The sequence below is a fragment of the Galeopterus variegatus genome, unplaced genomic scaffold (genome assembly GCF_000696425.1).
Source record: "Galeopterus variegatus unplaced genomic scaffold, G_variegatus-3.0.2 Scaffold6122, whole genome shotgun sequence".
NCBI lineage: Eukaryota > Metazoa > Chordata > Mammalia > Dermoptera > Cynocephalidae > Galeopterus > Galeopterus variegatus.
In genome coordinates this window covers 13,797-23,630 of record NW_007732233.1, presented here as the reverse complement: position 1 = coordinate 23,630, position 9,834 = coordinate 13,797, and the positions used below count along the sequence as shown (strand labels likewise).

Here is a 9,834-nt window from a genome sequence, read left to right as displayed (position 1 = left end):
TATTTAGCACATCTCCATACCTGCACTACCTAGAACAATGTCTGACACAGTATGGAAATTCTTATGCCTTAAAGAAACTAAACTTCACATAAATACAGACTTACAGACTGTTTGCTTATATAAATTCACAAGAGTATTTGCTTGCTTGAATACATGTTTTCATACAGGAATTTAGTATAACATATATTGGATTCCACCAGCATTTTAGGAAGTGTCTTTTAAAAGTTGTTGAGATTTTGAAAATCAGAGAATTCTTTGTGTAAAGAAAAAAATTCCTTCGTTCAGCACATGTTTATTGGACCCCTACTATGTGCCAGACATTGTTGTAGGTAGTGCAGGTATGGAGATGTGCTAAATAAATAAATAAATACAAAAAACTGTGGTCCCTGGGGAGCTTACAGTCTACTGTGGGAGAGAAAGGTTGCAGTATGATACAGAGGTATAACTAAATTACTGTAGAGACAGGACGGAGTAGCTGACGTTTGAACTCAAGGATGAGTTCTACTTTTATAAGGTGAAGAACGGCATGGGTGGGAAGAAGACATTCCAGGCAGATGATAAATACTACAAAGAAAAAAAAGTCCTGGCCTTTGCTAGAAATGGTGGGAACTTCAGGATGTACTTGTATATTTTCTTACACTTTCTGTTTAATTCCTTAGAGTAAATTTCTAGAAATATTTATTGCTGGATCAAAGGGTATACACATTTACAAGTTTGGTTATATTACCTTGGCATTTTGCCTAATATAATCCCCCTCACCCAGTTTATGAGACTCTCCATTTCCCTATGAAACTTTTCCATTTCCTAACCAACAACACAAGGTGTTATTTTCCTTTTTAGTTTTTGCCAATCTGATAGGGAAAAATATGATATCTTGTTCCAATTTTGAATTTATTACAGGAAGATAATCCTGGTAGCAATATAGAATAAGAAATAGGTGAGGAAGAAATTAGTTGCAGAGAGTAGTTGAAATGATTCATATATAATGGTTCATGTATGAGAGAAAGAAGATCCCAAGTACCTTGGGAGCTGGATTCAAGAAAGATTAGGAAGTAAAATGGATGACATTTGTTGAGAAAGATAATTCAAGAGTGGTTGAGGGTCAAGGTTTCTCCCTTGGGAGATTGGGTGCCTGGTCATGCCATTACCTGAGAGGAAGAGTAGGTTTGGTGGGGGAAAAAAAAGGTTTAGGACCTGTTAAAAGTTTGAGTTGCTTGCTGGGGACAATCTGGTGGGTGTTTTTTCTAGGCAGTTTGAAAATATGAATTTGGTGTTTTGGGGGAGAGTTTGTGGCTAGGGGAAGAAATTTGTGACAACAGAATATAGGAAGTATCCTATATGAAAATGAATGGTAGTCCCCAGAGTGCTTATAGAATAAGAGTGTCAAGTATGGATCCTTTGGGTGTTTATGAAGTAGGCAGAGGAGAAGAGCCCATGAAAATCAGGAGGTTTTGGGAAGAGGAGGAGGAGAAAAACCTTCAGAGAGTGTTTTCAACATTGTTGAGGATAAAGAAAATTTCTAGAAGTATCAGCCACTGAGGAGAAAGCAGGCTTTTTTGTTTGGGCAATTAGGAGGTCACTGATGTCTATTATAATAGTTTCAATAAAGTGTGGATGAGTAGAGAGGAGGTGGAAGAGATGAGCTGTAACAGTTTGAGAAGTTAGTGGAGTTAGGTGGAGAGGTTTGTATAAATTGTCATTTTGAACAGTGAAGGGACAGAAGAAGCAAAAGAAGCAAACAAGTCTTTCTTGTTCCAAGAAATTGGCAGAATGGTAAAATAACCAAATCATAATCATAGTGATGTTTAGTGAACTTTAAGGCTCAAGAATTATATGGACATCCGACCAGAAATACTCAATGCTAGAAGTTAGTGGAACAGTGTCTACAAAGTTCTGAGGAAACTGTAACCTAATATTTTTATACCCAGCCAATTCATTCTTAAAGGCCATGGGCCAATATTTTCAAGTATTCAGGAACTCATCAACTGTAGCACCCATTAGCCTTTCTTGGAAGGGATGCGGGAACTATTTGGCATTCTAGCAAACCAAAGGATCAATCAACAGAAAGAACCCTAGAAGAGAGAAACCATGATAAAAGGATTAGTAGTGAGTATTGAATTCACTTAATATAAAATTAACTGTAAAATATTTGAGAAGGGATTATGTTTAAATGTGTTAATTTCCACATCTTTCAGAGCAGGGTAACAATAAATACTGAATTTAAAACTGATGCTTGTATCGTAAGCAAAATATGGCACTTAATGCTTTTATAATATTTTTTCTTCTTTTTAGAGTGTTAAGAACTAATATGTTAGTGACTAAACATTTATTTGAAAATCAGCATTCATATATTTAACAAATGGATGTTGCATGCTTACTATATGCCAGGCAGTGCTGTAGGCACTTGGGATACATCAGTGAACAAAACAGATGAAAGTTCCTTTCTCTCATGGAGATTATATTCTAGCAGAGGTACACAGATATAAATAAGAGATATAGGGTATTATAAGATGATATGTCTTAGGGATAAAAAATAGCAGTTTAAGGAGAATTTGGGATTACAAGTGTGGTGGGGGTTTGCTGGGAAGATGACAATTGAGCAAAGACTTAGTTTTGAAACGTCTGATAGAAATCAGAGGAGATACATGTACAAATCTGAGTTCAGGAGACAGGTCTAGAGTGGAGATGTACATTTGGGACTTGTTGGCATATAGATGAAATTTAAGCCATAAGACAGGATGAGATCACCAAAGAGAGTGGTTGTAGATAAATCAAGACCAAGCACTAAGCCCTGGGGTTTGCAACATTAAGAGGTAAGAGGAGGCATGGCCAGTGAGGTGAGAGGAAACCAAGAGCTTGGGTCATGGAAGCAAAGTGAGGAAAATGAATCTCAGAGGAGAGTAAGCATCTGACAAGTGCTGCTGCTAGGGCAAGTCACATGAGGGCTGAGAATTGGTCATGGGTGAACTTGAACAGTTTTGGTGAAGTTATGGGCAAAAAAAGGCCTGATTGAAGTGTGCTTAGAGGATATGGAATGAAATGAATTGGAGAAATGGAGGTGGTAGAGAAATGGGATCAAGAAAGTTTTGCTTGTTTAAAGGAGGGAGAAGGAATAGCTTGTGCAGGGAGAGAAATGAGAGAGAAAGAAGTTCTGGAACAGTAAAATGTGTGTGTGTGTGGGGGGCTTTATAAAGGGGGTAGGCACAGATGGTTGTAACAGATGGGGAGACGGTGTTCGTGGGTTTAGCTGCTGGTAGGTAGATAGATGTGGTAGTTAGTGAATCTTCTCTTCTGATTGTCACTTGTTCTCAGTGAAATAAGTAAGGTCAGCAACAGAACAAGGGTGGGAAGGTGGTATTAGAGATTTGAGGGGAGAGGAAAATGTGGGAAAGAGTAGAGGGGGAAAGTAGCAAAAAAGGTCTACTTCAGGCTCAGGATCATGAATTTAAAGTGGAACCATCAGGGTTTGGATCCCTAAACCGGTCAGCCACTAAATAAAAAACTCGTGTGTGTGTGTGTGTGTGTGTGTGTGTGTGTGCGTGTGTGTGTGTGTGCGCGCGTGCGTGCGCGTGCGCAGGACAAGGATATCAAGCGTATGCAAGGGAATGGGATTAACCTCAGATTTACAGTTGTTGTGTTGTTTGAGTTCAAGTAAGTTCTATGTAATGACTTTTGTTTAAGAATGGCATGTTATATTCCAATTTTCATTAAAAAAACAAAACAACCCCCCCCCCCCCCTTTTGTTCTTTCTTCCATTCTTTTATTTGTAAATATGTGTAGAGAAATGTCCAGTAAGCTGTAAGTTTTATTGATAGTTCTGGGTGGTGGAATTTTGAGAATATTTTCATTTCCTTTTATACTTTTTAAATACTTTTCTTAAATAATAAGCTGTAGCATTTCTTCAACAAGTGGTCTTTTTTTTTTTTTTTTAAAGCAAAGTTGAAGAAGCATACAGGAATGGAAATTAAAATGTACTGTTTAAGTTTAGGGAACACGGGGTAGCATGGGAGCTTCTGGGAGACTGGACTGAAGGTAGAAGGCAGTGTGGCCTGAGGTCGGTTGCTAGACTAGGTAATTTATGTTTTACTTGATAGGAAATGGGCACCCTTCTGTGCTAGAGAGTAAGGTGACTGAATCTTTACTGTAGGAAGGCTGACTAAGGGCAGTGTGTAAGGGTTTTTGGTGGGAAACCTGGGGAGAAGGAGATCAACTAAAAGGCAGTTAATTTTGTTCCATGAGGAAGATAAATTAACTACAACCTGATCCTGAGATTAGACAATTTTGAGTAGCATGGGAAGACTGAGAATGGTAAAGATGTCCCCCTTTTATCATGTTAATTTAGACAAAATGCAATTCCACTGCAAATCCAATACTATATATATGTATTTTTTTATCTTGGCAAAATTATGAAATTTGTTTAGAAACTTAGGGATGTGAGAATAACAAAACACTCCTATTTCGTAAGGTTGTTGGGAAGAGTAAGTGATACACTTTTAGGGCTTAGCATTGTGCTTGGCATGTGATATGTGGTCAGTAAATGTTTGTTGTTATCATTATTCATCATGACCACCATTATTCCTGATTCTATGGGTTTGTCATGAAATGATGTTCTCCATATAACAAACAGCTCAGTTCTGCTAATTTTTTTTTATTAGAGCAATATTCCTTTAACGGTTTACTTAAAGTGGTATGACCCCCCTCCCCCCATAAGTTTTCTTTGCCAGAAACTACTGGATTTTCTGAAATCTTAATGAATTATATTTTTATTTTTATTTATTTATTTATTTTTAATTTTTTTCCCCCTTTTTGTCTTTTTTACTGACCGGTAACGGGATCGCAACCCTTGGTGTTGCACCCGGTCCGCGCTCAGCCAGTGAGCGGGAACCGGTCTCCACATGGGATCCAAACCCTCGGCGGGAGCGCCGCCACGCTCCCAAGCGGCGCACTGTCCAGTGTGCCACCGGGCCGGCCCTATTTATTTATTTATTTATTTATTTTTATTTATTTATTTTTTTTTGAGACCACCGCACCGCGCTCAGCCAGTGAGCGCTGCAAGCGCACCGGTCATCCCTATATAGGATCCGAACCCGCGGTGGGAGCGCTGCTGTGCTCCCAGCACCGCACTCTCCCGAGTGCGCCACGGGCTCGGCCCTGAATTATATTTTTAGATATCACAGTATCTATTAGCATTACAAATAATCATCCCCTAATTTTTAGTCTTAAGGGGGTTTTACTGAAGCTTCCTTGAAGCAGTATAATATATACCCATATTTTGCTATTACTGTTACTAATGAGATCGTTGATGTCAAATTTTCATTTCAGTTCGAGGTTTAAAATGCTGGATGAGATGTAAAGATGATTATTTTATAAGACTTGAGGAAACTGTGATGCCAATTTTACTTTTTAAAAAAAAATAGAAAAAGATGGGAATGAAATTTACTAACATAATGATGGAATTTCTGGTTGGCGGAACTATTAGTAATTTATTTTTTTTAATACTAAATTTTACACAGTGAGCATACATTCTTAAAAAATCTGAAGATGAAAATACAAGTCTGAGTTCTAAAGATGGGCAACCTCCTTACTCTCTCTCCCACCCCCTTACTCAGTAGCTTACTGACTGGGCAAATCACATGCTATCTTAGAACCTTTATTTCTTTATCTGGAAAAGATGAGAATCAAATGAAATAAAAAATACATGGAAATGCTAAGGAAATTGCAAAATGCCATGCAAATGGTAGTTATTATTAGAAGTAGTCTTAATTTCCAGAAATTATGCTCTTCTGTTTTGGAGAGGTCTTGTTCTAAAACTTTAGTTCTTCATTACTACATTAGAAGAAGGCACTTATGCAGAAAATCGTATGCACGATGACTCAATTTTATCGAAAATTTCTCTTCTTTGTTTTTAGAAATTCATGTTTAATGGTAGCTTTAAAATCACAGTGAAATTTCAAGTACTTAACAGAACCATCAAAGTTTTTTTTAAAAAATCATTTCTGTAATATTTCATATTCAGAATAATTTCATAGGTTGAGTTGGTGGGGCAAATTCTCAAGGTGAAAATCTGAAGGTGAATTCTATTTTTGTCTAATAATAGAATAGCTTTGCTATCAGGTAAGCCTGTATATTTGAAATGTGTTTTCCCTCACATTTATGAAAGCAAACAGGTTTTTAACTCCAAGTTACAGATAAATGCATGACATTTTGCAAGCTCCAAAATGATTAGATTTTCTAGTTATCAAAGGTTTTATCTTAAGGGTACTGACAAACGTGCAAAAACAGCAAGCCTGGCCCTGTTCTTTATAAACACAAGGACATTTGATTTTCCAATACCTGTTAGAATCTGTTTTGACAGATCTTGCCAAGAGGCCAGCTTCATCAACAATATCAAACCGTTCAGAGATGAGTTCTCTGAAGACGTTACAGATTTATTGTGGATTCTTCTGCCTACTTTGGTGAGATCTTTATCCTTCTCAGTTTGAAATTCCAAACCACCTTTAGGAAAATAACCTTGGCTCAGCTAGGTATGTCATAAAAATATTTAGCTTTGAAAAAGGATAAGTACACATTAGGCCAGATATAAGGACATAATGCTGACTCTTTACCCCTACAGACCTTTTTTTTTTTTAAGCATTATCAAGATACTTTAATTTAGGTAGTTAATATTCATAGTTCAGAGAACCTTTATATGTGTTGTTAAAATACAAAGAGTTTGACCAGCTGGTCTTTTTGAACCTTCATATCATTAAGTTTGTCTTTGCTTATTTTTTCTAGCTTCTCAAGCTCTTAACACAGTCTGCCTCCTGTTTTGTATCTGTGATTGAAGCCACCAACCATGAACTCTTCTGACTTTCTGCATTACAGCCTTCCCACCTTCCCTAAACACAACATAGCTACCTTCTCATCCATGTTTACCTCCTCAAGTCTCAGAAGGTTAGCGTGTTTCTCCTATTTAAGGAAAATTCCTTAATTTTTGCTTCTAGTTTCATTTATCCCTTTTCTGCTATGGTCTGGATCCAAAATTTTACCATGCCCTCTGGCTTGAGCCTCTTACTTTCTATTGTTTTCTCCCACTGACTGAGCATGCTTGAGTATTTTTATCAATTTAATAGGAAAGTCCTTGACCCTGCAACTCATTCTAGTTATTGGCCCTTTGTTCTCCTTTTTAAAACTAGACTTGAAGAAATTCACACCTTCCTTGAATCCTCAACCCACTCCAGTCTGACCTCATACAGCCTTTGCTCCCCCGCCTTTTCTAAGAACCAATGGCCTTGGGTTACTACAGTCAGTGCAGACATTTCTCTTTGACTTGTGTGTGTGCTGCATTATTGCCATGACCCTTGGTAGGATTCCTGCAACTTTTAACTCTCTACCTTCCTTCGTGCCCTTCCACTAACCTCTCCAGCTTTCCCTTGGGTTCCTTTGAGAACTCTTCCTGTCCCTCCCTTAAACTATAGCGTTCCTCAGGACTGTAGCTTCAGCCCACTCTTTCTTCATACTGCATATTCTCACTGTGTGATTGCAAGACTTAGTTAACACAGCATTGATGGCTCGCAAATCTGTGTCAGCCTTCAGTTTTCAGACTTGAGTGTTCAGTAGCTGGCTTCACATCTGTCATCCATTGAGTGATCGATTCGTCAGTATTCTAAGTCTCTACTATCATCAGACTCTGTCATAAAAGACTGAGTAATGAAAATATAGATTTTGTTGTATCAGTGGGAATAGTGGAGGGAAAAATCACATAGTGACACCATGGTGAATCGTGTACTCTTGAGAGAAGCAAGCAAAGGGTGCTGTGAACACAGAGTGGTAGGGACAAGCACTGGTTCTTAGGGCTTTTGGGGATGTTATCTTTGAGAACTTAATTAAGCATGCAGGAAGAGAGATCCTTTCCTTCATTTCTCTTACATTTCTTACTTTAGTCACTCAGTCACCTAAATCAAAAACCTTAAGAGTTAATCTTGGCTCCTCTGTCACGTTCAGTTTTCAGTTGGGCTCCAAGCCCTGCTCATTTTAGTCCCTAGATAAGCCTCAAGTCTAGCCCTCTTCCTCATCCGTACTGCCTGTGTCCTGATTCAAGGCCTCATCGTATGTCACCTGCAGTATTGCAGTAGACTCACAAATGTTGATCCCTTTGGATCACCTTTCCAAGGCCAGCAGGATAGTATAGCAAAAATGGGCATCTGACCTTGTCACTGCTCTGCTTAAAAATCTCTTATCACTTTCAGCAGATGTTCTCAAACCACTGATCAGAATCCTAGGGGTGGGGTACCTCTAAATCTGTCTCTATTTATCGGGCGCTGGCCCCACCCCCACAGATTCTGATTCTGTAGAGCTGCTGGGCTAGAGCCTGTGTTTTTAAGTTCCGTGAGAGATTTCGATGCCTGACCAGATTGAGAAACCTCCAACCTACTAGGATCAAGTCTGACTGAGCCCCACTGCCTGGTGCATGAGACCCTTCGTGACCTGGCTTTAGCTAAGTATTTGGCCACATTTCCCACCATGCCCTGTGCCACACTTTACCCTCACATTCCAGCAATATTGAAGGATGCGCTCCCTTACCATCGTGCCATTTCATGTCTCCCTACGTTTGTCCCTGCTGTATTCTTTACCTAAAATAAGTACCCTACTCTTTCTCTTGGCCTGAAGAGGTATCCCTTCCTTTGTTTCCATGGTAGCTATCAGTGTTTCTGTGGTAGCTATCAGTGCACAGTGCGATGTTTACCATTTATTTCTGACTCTCTAATCCTCTTTCATATTACGTGTCAATTTATCATTAAAGATTGCATTAGCGAGTTCAGCTTTAATATCTTATAACGTATATAAACAAGGTTTTGCTTTTTTCCCATGTGACCTTTATTTTAATTTACTTTCATTTAAGGAAAAGTATAATTTATCAACAAGTGTATTTTTAAGTGACATGTTTAGTTTTGAAACCGAATCCATATTAAAATGTAGTTTGCTGTTTAACGATGTTACAGTGTCAGAAATAGGCCACAACAACTACTTTCAGTGGCTCAGAGTTTGGGATTCTTGCACTTTGCATTTGAAGTAAGCTAATTAAATTTTATAATTTTTATGTTTGTAAAAGACAAATAAGAAAGGTCTGCATATGTTGTTTGTAAGCAGTTTTCTGCAAGTAATTTATTTGGGATGTAGATGGTCTTGATTCTCAATAAGTCAGAAGCCAAGTTGATAAATTATCACTATATTTCTGCTTTTGAATGTTGGATTTTGAAATACTAGATTCATCTTGATTAGATACATATAATTTTTGGATCTGATGGGGAGAGTATGACAGGACTTTACAGAGGTGTCATTTCAAAGATGTCAAAATCTGTTTGGTCTTGGTATAATGGGTGTAAATTACAGAAGAGAACTACAAATTTAAAATGTTACAGTGGTCAAAACCACCACCATCTAGCCTTGGTTACAATACTGACTGTGCTGCCTGAGTCATGAGCACATTCATCTGATTTCCACTAAAAGAAAGCATCTTTAGTTATACTATTTACTGACTTTTCAAAAATCACAATTCTATTTTTTAATATTTTTTATTAGCATATTCATTATTATAAATCATACTTATTCTTTGTGCCCCTTATCCAGTACCTCTTCCCCTCTAATAACCATAGATTTATTCTCTCCTTTTGATAGATTAACTGTGTCTCTGTAGATTTGTTGTCTAGATGATCTGTCTAGTACTGAGAGAGGTATGTTCAGGTCCCCCACTGTTACTATATAGTAGATACTTCTTCTGTTACTCTGGAGTGTGCTCTGTGGAGAGAGAGGATCTCTCTTCTTTTTTTTTTTTTTTTTTTTTTTTTCCCCTGG

The 9,834-nt window shown here is 38.0% G+C and overlaps 1 protein-coding gene across 1 annotated transcript in view; it reads left to right on the top strand.

The window, feature by feature from the left end:
- LOC103605851 (zinc finger X-chromosomal protein) overlaps positions 1–9,834 on the top strand; it is a 21,948-nt gene that overhangs the window by 4,341 nt on the left and 7,773 nt on the right. The window lies entirely within an intron of this gene.